We start from the raw sequence: 19,097 nt of genomic DNA, 5'->3' as shown, positions 1-19,097 counted from the left end.
CAGTGCGTCTGCAATAATACATGATGCTTTCATAGCAGCTGTACGTGATGGGGTCAGGTAGTTCTGATTTTACAAAAAAATTCAGGGGAATTCTGCAGGTAAAATATTAATCAATGGCCACTGATTCCTTTTTCATATGCTTCAGTGGTGAGTACGCAAGAATACTGGCATCAAAGTTTCTCAACATGAGGTTTCTCTTACCATGGTGAGGCAGCTGGTTAAAGTGGCCAATTACGAGTATGCTGGTTTTGCTGCGAGTACTTGGAAGAGTCAGGGACAGAAACCTGGGAATCCACTTGTGTGGCTTTATCTTATGGACTGAGAACGACAGAATATCAGAGGCTGGAAGGGACCTTGGAGATCATCTAGTCACAGAATCAAAGAATCACAGAATCAAAGAATGTAGGGGTTGGAAGGGACCTCTGTGGGTGATCTAGTCCAACCTCCCTGACGAAGCAGGATCACCTACAGCAGGCTGCAGAGGACCTTGTCCAGACGGGGTTTGAATATCTCCAGAGAAGGAGACTCCACAGCCCCTCTGGGCAACCTGTTCCGGGGCGCCGTCACCCTCAGAGGGAAGAAGTTCTTCCTCATCTTCAGACGGAACTTCCTCTGCTTCGGTTTGTGCCCATTGCCCCTTGTCCTGTGGCTGGGCACCACTGAAAAGAGTCTGGCCCCATCCTCCTGACACCCACCCTTCAGATATTTATAAGCATTTATTAGGTCCCCTCGCAGCCTTCTCTTCTTCAGGCTGAATAAGCCCAGCTCCCTCAGCCTTTCCTCGTAGGAGAGATGCTCCAGTCCCCTCATCATCCTCGTAGCCCTCCACTGCACTCTCTCCAGTAGCTCCTCATCTTTCTTGAAATGGGGAGTCCAGAACTGGACACAGTACTGCAGATGGGGCCTCACTAGGGCAGAGGAGAGGGGTAGGAGAACCTCCCTCGACCTGCTGGCCACACTCTTCTTAATGCACCCCAGGACACCATTGGCCTTCTTGGCAACAAGGGCACGCTGCTGGCTCATGGTTAACCTGTCGTCCACCAGGACACCCAGGTCCGTCTCCACAGACCTGCTTTCCAGCAAGTCAGCCCCAAGACTGTACAGGTGCAATGGGTTACTCCACCCCAGGTGCAGGACCTTGCACTTGCCCTTGTTGAACTTCATCAGGTTCCTCTCTGCCCAGCTCTCCAGCCTGTCCAGGTCTTGCTGCATGGTAGTTCAGCCTTCCGGTGTATCCACCACTGCTCCCAGTTTTATGTCATCAGCAAACTTGATGAGGGTAAACCCGCGCTGCTCAAAGCAGCATCAGCTATAACAGCTCAGGGTTGTAGCCACTTGGGTTTTGAATATCTCTGAGGACAGAGACTCCCCAGCCTCTCTGGGTAGCACGTTTGAGTGTTTGACCACTCTTCCCCAGTCCAGAGGCTTTACAGGACTCAAATGTTTTCATTTCTCTGTTGTTGATTATCTGATATAGAAGATGCATATGTGTTGAATAATAACCTTTCTTCAGTAGACCAAAAAATTCTTTTTACAAGGCCTGGCAACCTGTTGGTGCCTTAATGAGTGAAGTATCCATAAATAATTGAGCTTTCTCAGCTGAAGCAGGGCGACCCTTGGCCTCAGTATTATTCGTCTTATTTAATAAGGGATGTTCTGGTGGTACATTCAGGATCAAGAAGAGTTTTGTTAATGCTGGAGGACAGTACTGGTATCGTAGCCAATTAATGTGCCTGTTCCTACTAATGATAAATGGGTCTGCCATCAATTCATTTGGCGTTGTGCCACCAGCCTTACAGAATCGTTTGTGGATATACCCAAGGGTTTTGACAGCTAACATTTCAGCTTTTACAGGTCATCAGAATTCTTCAGGAAAGATGGATTTCATAAATGGTAGCCTGTAGCAGAAAACTGGAGGAGAAACATAAAAAAGTATTTAGGTGATGTTAAGCTCTGTGAAATGGGCCAAAACCTGTCTGACGAAGAATCTTTTCAGTTTTATTTCAACTAAAGTTCAGGGAGAGGAGAAAAGTAAATGCGTCTAAGGAACACTGGTGGATCCAGGCTAGTTTAGCCTTCATGGGTTAATAACTCATTGGAAACTGATGTTTTCAATGGTTCTGAAATTGCAGGAAGTGGTCTGAGGTCGAGAGGGAAAAATTACTCAAGGAGACATAATTTCTAGGGAGGAACTGAGGTCCTGCAGTTCTGCTTTGGAGGAAACACAAGCCACAGAATGAAATTCCCCACAGTTTCAAGGTTAGCAGAGAGGCTGGTGGCTGGAGGAGGAAAGAAGAAAATATGAAACTGTTTCTGTGTATGTCTGTGTGCGTGCAATGTTGTGCCACATAGCTAAAGCCTTTTGTCCTTTAGCCAGAAATCTGACCTGAAAACTCCTTTTGCAAGGTCTTGCAAGATGCATAGCAGCTCTCCCATTCAGGATAGTTCATGTTAAATAAGAACTTCATGTTAATTCAATATGGAAACATTGTAATCTGGGATTTGAATTGTTTTAATGGTTACCTTCCTCATTTAGATAACGGACAGGCAGAAGAGGGAGGTAGGGAGAGGCCCTGCTCGTCTTGACATTCCAGCAGACGAGAAGACAGTGATGGCCATGTCCAGCTTGCACCACTCTCATTGCTGCTTCTTATGGTTTTCTATAAATATACCCACATCTGTGAATTATGGGCCAGCTGTTCACAAAGACCAAAGCATACCATTGCAAATCAACCCCACCAAAATGGCAGAGGCACACAAGTTACCTCTAGCCTAAATTTAATCAGCAAATCTCCCTGGAGTCAGTGGGGAGAGGCACCTCTGGAGGGCAATTCAAAGCAGGAATCTGACTGCAAGGGCAGCATTAACCTTTGACTGTTCTCCCTTTGCCGAGAGTCAATGGGATCAATTTGTAGCTGAGCGGAGAAGACTTACGCTGGCTAAGAAGCGGTTCCAGTATCAATAAAGCTACCACAGCTTGCTCTCTGTATCACAGAACTGCCATATGTCTCCACTTACAGGGAATGGGCATGAGTGGGGGCTGTGGAGGGAATTGCTTTCCTAGGCAGGTTGATGTAATAAAAAATGAGCAGCTCTGCAGCCCTTAATCTCTCTAATGCCCGTAGTCTCAGGCCTCCTATGCTTCAGTCTGTGCTATGCTTCATTATGGAGTCTTTAAACACCTAAGCTAAAGATAGAGAAAGTAATTTCAAAAGAAAACACAACTTTGGCTCCATATAGATGGATTTTTGGAGAAGAAGTAAGGTTCCTCTTGGGTTAAACTTCTTAGATTTTTGTGATTTTGTTTATATAGTATTATTAAGTCCAAGTGCTATGGAGTAAATACACAAAATTAATACCTACTCTAGAACATTTAATAACTCAAGATAAATTAAGGTATTTAGAACTGTGAATTTTAAACATTGCAACATTTTTGTTCTGTTTTATTTTTCTTCCAAATTTAGAACACCTATTTCCAAATTAGTAACAGAATCTGACAGTTCTGATCTTATATTTTATAATAATCTTACTCACAGTACTGCAGGAGCTACAGCTTCAAGAAGAAAACGTAAATGAATGTTTGGAATATATAAAAATACTTTCATTTAATACATTGGAGTTTGGGGAGTTTTGTGTTTTAATATTTTTTTCGTCATCAAGAGGTATCCAATACCAATTTTCTTTGTTTTAATTATGTCTGCAATGTACTACTCATTGTAAACAAAATAAGTAGTTAGCTAATATGCAGATTTTAGCTCAGGGATTTGAAGCAGTCTAATGGGCTAGGACACATATTCTATATTTCCATCCATTTACTCACAGAAGTTTGTCAGAACTCACCAGATGATAACTTTGACTAAACCCAACTTTTCTTTATATTGTGATTTTGCTTTTCCTTATTGAATTAATATTATAAATACATTAATGGAGCTGTTGGTGGAGAGAAGATACACTGTTTCAGTTCCTTCACCGTTGTGAATCAGCATAGTGCCACTTACATCAACAAAGCTACTATTTACCCCAGCTGAATATCTCCTCCTTCTGTTCTAATATTAACACAGTTAAAAATAAGAGATTTATATTTAAACCTCTGCTTCCTGAAGTGACGGTAGGTGGGCCGACTTGTAACATGATCAACATTTACAGCATTATCTCTACTGGAATCTATTTATGTCAGCTCCTAACAATCAAAACATAATGGCTCTTTGGAATTGCCATTGCTTTAATTTTTACAAAATAGCAAGAATATTAATTAAAAAAAAATAAAGAGCGCCCTGATACAGCATTCATGCATGTGCATAAACAGCATGCAACATCAAAGTGTTGGCAGCCTATTCCCTGAAACAGTGCTTATGGAAAGGAGTGGTGTGCCGGCGTTGTATATGGGGAATAGTAATAGTGAGGCAGGGGGATCTTAGAGCCCTACTGTCAATGCATAACTTGTGATTTAGTGCATGATCTAGTTTTATGATAAACTTAAAGCTATCTGAGATGTCCAGAGCTATTTGAGATGTCCAAACTTCTTTGAAAGACTGCCAGAGAAGGTGCAGGAACTGCGGAAACCCATGTCTTTCTGGATGGCAGCTGAAGGACAGTCAGGATAACTAGGGCATCTCAAGTGGTACTGGACAGTTCTGTGTGGACAGCTGCACTGGGTTGTGTCTTACATCTGCAGTCACAATTTTTTAAGTTATTTTTTTGATAACACTGAGGGGCATGCTAATTGTGACCTATCAGAGGATACTGGCCTTTAGCAGGGTCATATACTGGCTCTTTTTCACTGCAGTGCCATGTGTTACACCTGTGAATGCTGCCACTAAATTAAGTGACATTACTCAAACGTGCCTCATAATAAACTTATGTATAGATTAAGGTGTCTACAAAACTGAGAGTTATTTTCAAACCCCCATTAAATACTGAGCTGCTAAAAAATGCTCAGGATATTACCAAATTACACATTCAAAATTGTCATAACAATATGGACCATGGGACTGAGACAGTAATTTTTTGATGTATGTTGAAATAATTGCTCTTATTCAGGTGTCAGACACAGGGGTTTCTCTCCTCTAATTTCTTAAAAAAGGACAGCATAACTGTGAAAAAACTACAATATTTCAGTGATGTCTTAAGAAAATATGCTTCATTACCAGCATTAAGCATGAAATAATAAAACCAGTTGTTGTTAAAAGGTTTGTCCTGTGGAAAGCATATTTTCTCTTTCTCCACACTTAAATATGTGTGCATACTTACTTAGGTCCAATTACATTTCACTCAGCTTGAAGCACTTCACATTTGGTGTACAGGTGCTCCTTATCTAGCCTATGAGACCACATCTAAACCGCAAAGCCACCCACGGATGGCAGCACGCCCTGTATATCTTGGGTAGGAATGAGCCTGGAACGTGCCATAACTCGGTTCTCGTTGCCCAAGTTCCTGAGGAAATCCAAGCATGGGAATGCTGCTTGGGCATGGCTGTCCTGTAGATATGAAGGTAGATTTCCATTTCTCTATATCAATACAGACAGAAAGACAAATACCACCTGCTGTCTGATGAGATGGTAACCTGGGGAGAACATGCTTCTGATGTAGGTACTTTCGTTAGGTGTTCACAGAGAGGGGGAATCTGGGTCTCTGATCTTATGAAGGATGATACATGGACAATCCTGACAGCTGCCATGCAAAGAGCATTTATAAATCCATGCCAGTCTTTTCTGACACCCAACACCTGGCTCCTTTTCTGTAGTGAGAATGGCTGGACCATTGCAGTGGCGCACTGATTTTTGTGGATGGTGAACACAAAAAGGGGATTGAGAAGAGACCACCCAAGTTATTCTGACACATGACTTGAGTGCTTTCTATTCTTAGACAAATGAGGATCTGAAATATGTAAGTACACTATCATTGTTTTTTCATATTTATTTGTAAAAATGGAAGAAAAGTATAAAAGTCTTAATCTATCATGGGTATGGGATTAATACATTTATCGTTTTCTTTCGATGTGTGTTTATACTAAAGTGGAGTCGATAAATCAAGATGTTTCTTGTGATATTTTAAAGTATCATTATTTGTCTCTTGATTCCATCCTTTTTATTTAAAGAAATGAAAAGAGCAAAAACCATGAAATTATATTTACAGTGTAATTTTAAATTTATTGTCTAATAAATAGTGATCATTTAGAAAATCCATGTTTTTTTCTGTACTGCTAACAAGAGATTTAACCAAAGTGATTGAATCAAGATAAGAAATGATCCCAGGCTCTTGAAGCTTGAATAAACGGCATTGTCAATGACAATGTGCTGTTCTGGAAGTTCATATGAAGTATAAGAAATAACCTAAATGTAATTTCATGGCAGCTCATATATGACTTAGCTTAATTTATTCTTGACTACAGAGCTTCCATTCTCTGTGTTTCACCAGCATTTACATGTCACCAAATACCCACCAACACTTACCTTTTTACTATTCCACACTCCCAGTACAAGCAAAGATAACACTTCTTTTTCCCCAACAAACAAACTGTACATTGATTTCCAAACTGACAATTTTATCCTGACTTCCACCAACACTGTTGCTGAATGAGCATAACCACCTCTGATTTACAATATCATGTGGATCTACTACTTCCGACTCATCTAATGATGCTGCCTAAGATGCCTTTTGAAACTGCATTATCCCCCATAAAAAGATTATTTGTATTTAACAAACAACGAATAGAACTTGCCAGCCACAGTATACTGTGACTCAGTTTTGCAAATGAGTGCAGATCCCAAGATATTTCAAAAAGGACAGAAGAAAATCAACAGAAATTGAAAAGTTCTTAAACTGTTACATAACCAAGGCTTTAACTAGCTATAGATAAAGATTTAGAAATGCAATTAAGTTTCTTTCTACACCTTCAGGTAAGGAACTGTATACTTCTAAGTACAGCAACAAATCAACAAGAGCCATAATGACCTGATTTTTAAGGACGAGGCTGAGTCTGTGATATTTCTGCTTTTGAAATCCAGCACAGGAGAAGGTCTTTATTCAGACAGGATTCAAAGTATGGCTTTGTATTTCAAGGATGTACTGATTCCCCTTTGGTTCTAAACAATAAGCATATTCTTGTATTCTTCCTTCAGTCCAGGTTATAATTATGTATTTCAGATGATAGTGTTCATATAGTAATGAGACTAGCCTAAATGCTTACAGCTTTGGGCAAGTTCTTGAAAATACATGTTGTAACAGAGACGGGCAGATTGTTCTTGGTATGTCTTTATTAAAATAAATGTGTCTTAAGGAATGTTTAGTTTTCTGACTGTAGCTGACTGATTTGGTAGAGACTGGTATAGTAATAATGTCATTATATCAAGCCTCTTTTCTTTTTGTTTTGGGGATTCCCAGAGATATTTCAATGAAAGAAACTATAGTCTAGGCATCTCCACTGGGTTAGAGGAAGAAAAGATTTTTCAAGGAAAATGAAAAGTGTGGAGAGGCAATAGTGGAACACTCAGATTTCCTTTCAGAAAAGAAAAGAAATGAAAAGCCTCTGAGTGGTAAAGTGGAGCAGCTGGATATTTTCTCAGACATGCAGATATGCAAAGGACATTGATGACACCATGAAATATCTGTGCATCTCCAGATAGGAGCTTTTGTATCATAATTTGTTCAACATCTATTTAAATTTCTCATTCCTGGAAGTAAAAGCCTTCATAAGTGTCAGGACTTTCTTAAAAAGAGGAAGAAATACTCAATTGCAACAAATTGTACTTTTTAAGAGATGTATCAACCTAACCTAGACTTTTTGACAGCTATGGAAACAAGCCAAGATTATATTAAAAATTGGGATTGTGCTGGGGTTAACCATTCCCTGCCAGATGTATTGCATATACCCTGCTGTGTGCATGGATATTTACGGATATGTCTACACAAAATATCCAGTCAAGGAAAAAAAAATATATTTATAGGAAGGTGTGCTAATATCTGCATGTCCATGGCTAAAACATTCAGTGTTAATACATTGTCCTAGCAAATGAAAGTGAAGGACATAAATGAAGGGTTATTCCCATAGTGATTCAGTCATTCAAAGACATTAACCAGTACTATGAATCTGCTGGAAAAGGTTGGATGAGGGATCCATTTATCCTGCTTCCCCATGGTTACGATCTGGTAGTAATTCACATCCACCATTACCTGCACGGGGAACCCTAACAACTGGGGAGGATTTGAGTTACCTGACACATGCGTCTCCCCACACGTCACCAGGATTGGGATTTATTTTTTAAATAGGTGTTGGTTTATAATGCTGCAGAAATGTAAAAGAGTAAGAAATGGAACTTCTCAGTTCTGGCCAGTTTTGAGTTGCTGCAGAAACGCTGCCACATAAGGATCTCCTCTGCAGTACTCAGATACCAGTGTGATTAGCCTGGTAGATAGAGCTCTGTGTTGGGGAAGCAAGGTCAGTGCTCCTGGGACAACAGGAGACATAAAGATTCAATAATAATATCTCATTATTCTATCAAATGATGTCTGCAGAACACTTTAAAATCATTATGTGAAGGACAAAGGATGCTACATATGTAGAGGGGTAAAGGCTGACATTTCTACAGTGCATTTAATTAACAGAATTCCATGCAAGCCTGGCCTTTGGAAGAAAAATAATCTTTGGTTGCACACTGGGCACGCTGAGCTTCCATAATAAACACACAGGGAACTCCTATAGGGCATCTACTGAATCAAGGCTATTGTTTTGCTGGTGCCATGTCCTCAAAGACCGCAAGGTTGAAAGACCTTCTATAACAGTGAAACCTATTTTGCTTACTACAAGTAGGGGGTTGATGGAGACAAGAAACAGCAGCAATAACTGATAATTTTTATTAACAGTGCTTCTCAAGCTGTTGCAGCTCTTGGCATAGCTGAATTTCAGTAAGGAGAGAAAATGTCTGAACAGGAATATTTTCCCTGAGCCAGTACAAGCAATGCTGATAGGAAGTGGTGTTGTTCATTTTGTTAAGGAGCAGTCAGATAAGCATTAGTTAGCACATTTTTATTGGTTCCTACCAAAAAATTGACAGTTTCTTCTGCTGACAGTTGCCATCCCCTACCCTGAGACATGGTGCTTCAAAGTACCCAGACTGTCAGACTAATATGCTGCAAAAAAAAGCCACTTGCGCTGCATGGCAGGGTTCACCACTATTGCTACGAAAAAGAGACACAGGCAATGACCAGAAATGATATTGGGCCATGCCCTTAGCTCACACATTGTATCCCATGTGGTTTGTTCCCTCTACAAACACATTTCAGTTTTGGATCCTGCTCTGCAGCAAAAAATTAAGGGAAGTGATGTGTCCTGTGGAGACCACAGGGCTGAGATGTGGTAATCTTACACCTACTTTGTATTTACAAGGGTTTGTTCGGTTATATCGGTCTATCTTGCCCATTTATACAATCAAATTAATGAGATGATTGACAGATATTCATAAAGGACAGTGAGATAAATAGAATAAAAATACTCATTAGTAGATGCATGTTTTTACTACCCTTTTTTTTCCCTTCATGATACACTTGGTGACTCAAAAGGAGTACAGGGGTCTCATTACGTCATGCAGAAGGGAAATTAGAAAGGCAAAAGTCCAGCTAGAACTCAGCCTGGCCAGAAGGGACAACAAAAATATGTTTTCACAAATACGTCAACAACAAAAAGAGGGCCAAGGAGAATCTCTGTCCCTTATTGGATGCAATGGGGAATATTGCCAACAAGGATGAGGAGAAGGCTGAGGTACTTAATGCCTTCTTTGCCTCAGTCTTTAATAGTCAGACTAGTTATTCCCAGGGTAGTCAGCCCCCAGTGCTGGAAGATAGGGAAGGAGAGCAGAATAAACCTCCCATAATCCAGGAGGAAGGAGTTAATGACCTGCTATGCCACCTGGACACTTACAAGTCTATGGGGCCAGATGGGATCCACCCAGGAGTGCTGCAGGGACTGACAGAGGAGCCGGTCAAGCCACTCTCCATCATTTATCAACAGTCCTGGCTAACAGGGGAGGTCCCAGATGACTGGAGGATTGCCATTGTAACAGGCATCTACAAGCAGGACCAGAAGGAGGATCCCGGAAACTACAGGCCTGTCAGCCTGACCTTGGTGTCAGGCAAGATTATGGAGGGATTCATCCTGAATGTGCTCACTGGGAATGTGAAGGACAGCCAGGGGATCAGGCCCAGCCAGCATGGGTTCATGAAAGGCAGGTCCTGCCTGACCAACCTGGTCTTCTTCTATGACCAGGTGACCCACCTAGTGGATGAGGGAAAGGCTGTGGATGTTGTCTACCTGGACTTTAGGAAGGCCTTTGACACTGTTCCCCACACTATCCTCCTGGAGAAACTAGCTGTCCATGGTTTGGATGGGTGTACTCTTCACTGGATAAAGAACTAGCTGAATGGCTGAGCCCAGAGAGTGGTGGTGAAGTGAGTTAAATCCAGCTGGTGACCAGTCAGGAGTGGTGTTCCCCAGGGCTCAGTTTTGGGTCCAGTCCTGTTTAATATCTTTATCAATGATCTGGATGAGGGGATTGAGTGCTCCCTCAGTAAGTCTGAAGATGAAACCAGCCTGGGTGGGAGTATCAATCTTCTCGAGGTTAGGAAGGCTCTGCAGAGGGATCTGGACAGGCTGGATCGATGGGCCGAGGCCAACTGTATGAGTTTCAACAAGTCCAAATACCGGGTTCTGCACTTCGGTCACAACAACCCCATGCAACGCTACAGGCTTGGGGAAGAGTGGCTGGAAAGATGCCTGATGGAAACGGACCTTGGGGTGCTGGTTGACAGCTGACAGAACATGAGCCAGCAGTGTTCCCAGGTGGCCAAGAAGGCCAACAGCATCCTGGCATGGATCAGGAATGGCGTGGCCAGCAGGAGTGGGGAGGTGATCGTGCCCCTGTATTCGGCACTGGTGCGGCTGCACCTTGAGTTCTGTGTTCCATTTTGGGCCCCTCAGAACAAGGACATTGAGGGGCTGGAGCATGTCCAGAGAAGGGCAGCGAGGCTGGTGAGGAGTCTGGAGAACAAGTCTTACGAGGAGCAACTGAAGGAACTGGGGTTGTTTAATCTGGAGGAGGCTGAGGGGGGACCTTACTGTTCTCTAGAAATACCTGAAAGGAGGTTGTAGTGAGGTGGGTGTTGGTCTCTTCTCCTAGGTAAATAGCAATAGGACAAGAGGAAATGGCCTCAAGTTGCTTCTTGGGAGGTTTAGACTGGGTATTAAGAAAAATTTCTTTATTGATAGAGTGGTCAGACATTGGACCAGGCTGCCCAGGGAGGTGGTGAAGTCCCCATCCCTGGAGGTGTTTAAACAATGTGGCACTTTGGGATATGGTTTAGTAAGCATGGTGGTGTTGGGTTGGTGGTTGGACTTGATGATCTTAGAGATCTTTTCCAACCTATGGTTCTATGATTCTTTCCAGAAAATGGATCTGTGATGGAAACAGGTGATATATTCAGAACCTTGCAGCCTCCACTATATAAATTGATTTCCAGCACTCTGTTCTGTAGTTGAAAATAGTAAAGTACACTACCTGTTTCATTAGACATGGATCATTTATATAGTGCATGGCTGACATCGCTGCACGATAATTTATCACAAGGATTTGTGAATGGCATAGAATGCCACAGAACTGAAAAAGAAAACTGGTTCTGTTTTTACAGGTGAGGCAAGAAAAAACGTTGTTGCTGATATGCATAGTAATTCTTTTCCTCAGATATAAATCTATCGGGATAACTACATTCTGTGGAGTGAGGCATAGAGCTCTCCTACAAACCAAAAATGACTTTAGAAATTGAATATTTATAATGGAATGAACAAGACTGCCACTGTGGTAACTTCAGGTTTAAAGTCACTATCTTTGCCAGTCTATGAGAGTATAAATTGTGTAATGCATGCAAGGTGGTTAAAAGATAAATACTGCCGAACAAATTTTTTTGAACTTTTTCAACAGGAAGGTGATCAGATTTCAACAGGTTGTCCAAGGAAGTTGTGTAGTCTCCATACTTAGTGACTTTGAAATAGTGGAAAAAGTTCTTGAGCCACCTAATCTAACTGGATCCACTTTGGAGACAGAGGTTTGACTACAGATCTCCAGAGTTCCTGGTCAAATGTGAATTGTTTTGTGATTCTGGGAGGGTAGACCATCAAAGAAGAAAGTTCAAAGAAACATCTGGAAAGCCCATCTTTGTCATTATCCAAAGGCATCTCCATGGTGAAATGGGGTATCTTAGTGGGGCAAGGAATTTTTCTGTTTATCTGCTCAGAGGGAAGCACAAGTCCACCTTCTTTGACAGCTCTCGGAAACAGTATGAAGAGAGGTTGGCTGAATTTGCTGACACACACCTTCAGCTTCAGCTAAATGTTAGCTAACTTTCCTCTCTTCTTGTCATCACTTTTATAGTGGGGATTTAGCCCTGACTATTCTGCACTAGATATCCCCATGCAAAGAGGTGGGATGAGATTCCTGGCTGGAGGTTTTTCCATCCTTTTAAGTTCCCTTCATATGTAATGCCATTGCAGGTGCTATACATCAACAGTAAAGTGAACTGTTATCAGCCACTTCAGAATATACCTGCTAAGGAGGAGGTTAATCCTTCTGGGTCCTCAACTTAGGTTACTCATAACAGCAATATAATGGATACCATAGCCAAATCCAAAATGCCTGAAGGGTCAAGATATGGGCCAAGTGGCTTCTGCAGTTCTTGAATTTTCCTGCTCAAAGTGCAGTGTGATTTGCTTCAACCCGCAGCCAGATTGCCGGACAACAGATAGGCTATAAGGACAACTTTGACATGCTTGTTGGGATTCTCCTACCATCTGCTCCCACCTTTCGCATCTTCACTCAGTCCCATTCCTTTACTCTTGCTTGCTTCTCCTACCTGTGGCATGAATGGGGAAAGCAAATTTTTCTATTCATGTCCTTCTTTCTGTACTACAAGAAGGCAGGATTTTAGGTGGGAAATAAACAGTGAGTGTAGCATGGTTACCATTTGAGAAGAAGGCTCCATAACATCCATTCTACCTATCCTGACCTCACAGGTAACTCTGCATTGAGCCAGAATAGTAATCTCAGGCTCTTGAACCCTCACAACAGTAAGATTCTTATATTGTATTTTCTCCTCAGATTTTATTGAGGTTAGATTGAAGTAGACAGACTGGCCTTCTCTTCGCCACTGCCCTGAAGAGAACTGCACACTGTGTTGTCCTCTCTATATCTACATCTGTGCCGTTTTTGATGACTTCAACTACTGTGGCCGTGTGAGATGCTCCTTGAAAAGTTTTCTTCTGCCCTTCCAAACCCATGCTCAGTGCATGAGTTCCAGGTTACCATATTTTACAAAAATATCCACAGACCTGGAGTGAAGGGTGTTTGTGGCAAAGGATTGTCTGAGGCACAATCTTCTGCTGTGTCAACTTCCATTGCACTTTGATGTGCTCCTGCTGATAGGAGTGATCTGAAGTTTCATGCCAGTAGAAATAGTTAAGGAAGTTTCCACAATGAGAAGGCTCACTGTGGAGCTTGAAAAATAGATTTTTTTAAGCAATTTTCTGAGCGCTCTTTTTCTCCACCTGTGTGGCCTAGATAGCACAATCCTCAGTGTATCAGCAGATAAAACAATTATGTATTTTAAGCTGGTCCTTAAAAATGCACCAAGCCCAGTACAAATACCTTGACTCTTTGCATAAAATAAGCATGCAAGACCTTTCCACCTGCCTCCTATCTTCCCATTGCAGATAGGGCAAGAGTGAAAGAGGCCTCCTGCCATGAGAAGGTGAACTCTGAAAATGGTACATGATCTGCAGGACAGAAGCAGTTAAATCCTCTGAATGCGTTCTTTTCAATAGAGAGGGCTTTTGAAAACAGAATTTAATGAAATCCAGTGTCCTTTTCATAAAATATTTGAAGGAAGTCTTGTTCGATAGCACTTGTCAATCAATCCTTTGCTATTGTTACTTGTTTTTTTCCTTTTTTCTCTCCCTTTATTTTAATTGGCATCTGTCTGGAAGGACACAGACAAATCCCAAGATGGTACCTTAACTAGGAACCATTCACTTTCAATACATAAATTTCTCTGCTGTTAAAGATAAATAAATTGCAAAGTTTATATTAATATGCACAAGGGCTAAAGCATGAGAAAAGCTCCAAAAAGCATATGCAAAAAAAATCCTTCAGTATACTGAGAGGATGCTTTCTGAAATCATACTTACCCCATTGCTAATAAGTTGTCAAAATATATGCAAGCTTCTGCAAACTCTAATATCATCAGACAATGAATTTGCCTTTTTTCTGCAACAAGTCAAATTCAAAATGAGCAGATATTTAACCTTTGGACATTTGATGTTCCCTTCCTGATAAATAGTTACGATACTACTAGCAGTTTCCAAGGATTTAGTAGAAACATTTCAGTTATATGCTTATTACTTTTCAAAAATCAGGCTTAGACATGTATAAATGTCTGTAGCAATATTTCCTACCAACTTTGCCATTCATTTCAATTTTGCTGTATTGTGAAATATTAAGCAATTTTATATTTGCTGGTGTTCCTGTAAACAGGTGTACTGCATGTATGGTTTCATTATCTGGGACTTCTTCTACTTCACCATACTCATTTAACCTCACACTACTACATACCTGGCTCTAGCTGCTGTTTAAAACCTTTGGTACACAACTTAAATAGGAATTTGTAAAGATTCAGCTTAAGTACATCAAGAACATTGTTGTAACAATAGGTTACAAAGGATTACTGAGCACCTTCTCTCACAGACTAATTATTATGCACAAGAAAATAATTTTCTTACCAGCCTGTGTGAAAGTATCTGTTATGATGGCATTTTCTATCAATAGTCATGTGAGATAGAAGGATTAATTTTAAATTCAAACATTACAGCCTGCCAGATTAATAAACCATATTTATGAAATAATAATAACAACTCCCTGAAAGTGTTTTTTAACTCGGGAGATTGAACACTGATATTGAACAGGTGCCTTTCTTCAGGATCTGCGTAGTGATAAATGGCACTCTGTTTGCTGTGATATCGATGTACTGTGAGCCAGACTGAAGGATGGGGTCAGCACACATAAAGTCTGCGTGTTTCTACTGCAGTGTAAAGTTGCGTGTCACTGCAGGGACAGATATTTTGCTGAGGGGTTCTTAGGTTTTTAGATCCATTTTTCCTCTTCCCTTTGTTCATGAGTTGAGATGTGAATGAAAGCAAAGTCTTCAGGAGGTCTTTAAAAGCTCATACAAATACGCACAAATGCACAAAAATCAAGAAGACAGGTTGACCTATAAGCAGAGATGGACAAGTAGGCATCAACAGTCTCTAGTTTGCTCAAGAGGGTCAAGAAGGTAGAAACTTCTTCAGGGAATAACTGGCTTTAGACATAGTTTGTGACAAAATAAATATATACAAAAAATTATTTCAAAGTGAAAACTAGGACACCTTTTTTTCTGATAGTCACGTTTCAACTTTTCGATACCAAGATGGAATTGAGACTAGTGTGTTCACAGTGGCCCTAAAAATTTTTGGTGATTTTTAGACTCTGTTTTAAAGTAAGCAGACTATTCCTTCATAGTTCGAGCAGGACAACTTCTAGGTATGACCAAGGTTAGTGCATCTTGACTGAGGGCTTCTCTGGTCTTCAAAGGTCTGGTGCTTTTGTTGTACCACTGTAGGTGAAGACATGCGTCTCTTTCTAGTGGGAATAGTTGGCTACCCACATAAATAGGCCTTATGCTGCTTCTGCTGTTCTTCCCGTGTTGTAAAGGGAATAAAGTGCAGAGAGTTGTGACACTTCTAAACGGGTTTAAGTGAAAACTGGGTTCTGTATAAGTATAGCCATACAGATAACTAACTGCCCTCAGAACTGACCAAGGTACCTAGGTAACAAAATGTGCTCTTGGACTGTAAAAGCCTGAAACAATGGTTCTACATGCTGCAGGAAAGCAATGATGGGAATACACCGCCCTGTCATCTCACCGGGGAGTTTCAGCTCTACATCCATTTCATAATAATTTAAAACCACAGCAATTGTTTTAGCAAAAAAAAAATGTGCTAGGTATTTCAGGATTCAGGATGTATATTTGGGCTGCAGTGGAAGACCACTGTCTCTGGAGGTCTCCTAGCAGACCCCCCAAGAGACTAAGACGCTTTTAGCAAGACAATTTATCTTTTGTCATGGAAATTTGTATAGCCACATACCTTTTCTGCTGTTGTTAAGGACAACACTGCATAAATACATCTAAAAGACAAAGTGGCCTTGGGATTTGCTTGGTTGCAAACCATCACAGATCTGAATCTGTACTTGTATTTCATTGCATCATACCACCACCCAGCAAGGCCTGTCAGCGGGTTTGGTTTTATTTCATCAAGCTTTGTATGTTAGTACTGCTGACAGGCAAGGACTAAAGTGAAAAGCACCAGATTCACAGCACTGCTGGCCACCAGAAAATGAAGAAGGGGAACCAGAGAGCTGAATTTATAAAATAAATGACAAAAAACTGTGATCGAGCAGGAGGAATAGGACAAAAAGGAAGGCTAGGAGAGAAAGCAGTTAGCCAACTTATGAGAAGGAAACAGCAAGGAGAGCAAGACCAGTGATGAAATGAGGGAGATCATAAGGAGACAGTAGGTATTGTGAGACCCTGGTTGCAGGGGCCAAAGGAAAAGAGCAGCTGAATTTCTTCCCACATTCTGCAGCTGTTTTTTAATTAGTAAACACATGGAGTATGCCAAAATATAGCAATGGGGCACCTACTTTCACCTTCTGTGTAACAGGATCTCTTTGGTTAAACCTATGTTAAGCCTGGCAGTTCACATTGTTGACCTTTTCTCCCAGCCGCTGTCTAACCTCCGCTTTTTGGAGCCAACACCTTATTCCTTCAGTTTCCCACAGTCCTTCCTTTAGGGAGGTGTGGAATCAGTACAGTAGCATTGGTAATAGAAACTGATCCTTGAAGAAATATTGTTAATGCTGTGGGAGAGGTGTTCAGGCTGATGGCAGACTTCCAGAGGCACACACACGCAGCATAGACACTCTTGGTTTCAATTACTGCCTCTACGTTCTCAAGTAAGAGCAATTTTGTTGATCTTCTCTAACTTCCTAGTTTACGTGTGTACTAAAATGAGCAACATTTATGCTAGAACAAGAAGACAGTATCGACAAATCAGATGCTGCTTCATCATGGAGCAGAACCAAGCAGACTCTTTATTTATCTTGTTATTCCAGTCATGCCTTCATTTTGCACTGACAAATCAATTCTCAAAGGTGAACTGACCTGGACAGTCATGAAAATCTGGGTGGTTTGGACCATTGTTTGATTTAGAGGGAGACAGACTAAAACCCTGTAACTAAGCAACCTTGACATCAAGATCTAAGTCTTAATTTCATATATTGGTGTCCTTTTTCATTTCAGCAGAAAAATTTCGGTACAATCAGGTTTGCCCTAAAGGTTTGGGAGATCATCTACGAATATAATCTCATGTCAAGCCTGTCCAAGATTCCTTAAAAAGTTTTTTTAGTTTAGTTTTTTCCTTTGTTGTCACAAAACATCTATAGCTTGATCATTAAAGAATTTTGAATCATTGCACTCAATTGGTCAGACCACAAGGCGTACCTCTGCAAGACCACTCCACTTTTCCTGCATCTGCAAAAGCCTTTATGAAGAAAAAAGCACCAGGAATTTTGCTGAATGGATTGCAGAGGAAGAATTTAGTTTTGAAAAGACAAGCAAAATTAACCTAGAGCTCTGGGAAGAATGCTAATCTTTAGTATTAATAATAATTCCATTGTTTTTAATTCATTCATAATTACATAAGTTGATTTTTCTTTATTGCTGTTAATTAACAAATATTTAATTGATTTAGCAATTCACTAATGTTCTTGATGACAAAATATTTAACAGAATATGCAGTGCAGAGAATTGCTTTAAGGGAGTTCAAAGGGTTTTTTTCACATTGTAGTTACTAAATGCCAACCAGTATTTATGACATACAAAGATTCCTTGTTTTTAAAGAAGCTGTCTTGAAAAATAACTAAAGGTTAATTATTGTATCTATCCCAACTGTAGTAAGTCATAAGCAATACGTTAAATTAAAAAACCTATATAAAAACCCACAACTCCAAGTGATCCAGACAATTAGATCAGCAACCTAATCTAATGGTTTCATAATTTCAAAGATTTTTGAGGTCAGAGAAACCATTAGCTCTTCCACCTTGACCTGCTACTTAATGGGGGTGATGGAATTTCATTCATTCCCAGTTGGAGCCTAGCAACTTCTGTGCGGACACCTCTTATCTTCCAGAGATGTAAGGAGCACATTCAGAGATAGTGATCCCACCATGCCTGTCGCAACAGTGCTTAAGTGGTTAAGTGCATTCACTGTTAAGCATCTATAGCTGTTCTCTGGTGTAGATTTGTTTAGCTTCACCTTTTGATCCTTGGTTTGTGCCTTTCAATACTAAATAAAGTGTGCTCCAGTGTCTGTCTTCTCCTCTTGGATTTATTTGTGCACCTGAATAAATTTTTCTTTTCAGTGTCTTCCCTGGTGCTTTTACTTATCTTTGCATTTTGTTTACGTGGGACAAGGGAAGTTAATTGATCAATTCCTCTATTGATTTCAGTCTACTTTTCATTTTCTAGCACAACGTCTGGCAAATTCTGAGGACTTTATTTTTTCAGCATTTTTTCTTTTTTCTAACATGGGAAAATTATCTCTGTTTCTCCCAGCACTTTCCTTTTCTTTACTAATAGCTGCTATTTAATTATGAACCCCTGGACAATATCTCTATGAAGTTAAAATGAGACCCTTCATCATGGCATAGTCACAAACAAAAGCCTGTCATTCAAAAAAAAAATATTTATGGGTCACCTGTCTCTCTCCTACAACTGCTGATAATAAGCAGATGGGAAGGAGCTTACTTCAGCCAACTTTTACCTTCAGCCCAAGTGTTTCACATTATTGTCTAGCTACTGATCCTATGTGAAAAGAATTCTTTTCTAGTATTTCTGTGTTAGAACCACAAGAGCCATGATTTAACTGACATGCTTATAGCACATTATACATTACAGCCGTC

The 19,097-nt window shown here is 40.6% G+C and overlaps 1 protein-coding gene across 16 annotated transcripts in view; it reads left to right on the top strand.

Moving 5' to 3' along the window:
- The window catches only part of TENM4 (teneurin transmembrane protein 4), a 648,250-nt gene that overhangs the window by 103,202 nt on the left and 525,951 nt on the right, over positions 1–19,097 (top strand). For all 16 annotated transcript variants that reach the window (XM_075416263.1, XM_075416294.1, XM_075416284.1 and 13 more), the window contains exon 2: positions 5,744–5,886. The gene's annotated coding sequence lies outside the window, so the exon portion shown is untranslated. The remainder of the gene's footprint in view (positions 1–5,743; positions 5,887–19,097) is intronic.

This window comes from Opisthocomus hoazin, chromosome 1 (genome assembly GCF_030867145.1).
Source record: "Opisthocomus hoazin isolate bOpiHoa1 chromosome 1, bOpiHoa1.hap1, whole genome shotgun sequence".
In the NCBI taxonomy this organism is placed as follows: Eukaryota; Metazoa; Chordata; class Aves; order Opisthocomiformes; family Opisthocomidae; genus Opisthocomus; species Opisthocomus hoazin.
The sequence above is the reverse complement of the archived record's forward strand: the minus strand, read 5'-3'. Positions and strand labels throughout refer to the sequence as shown.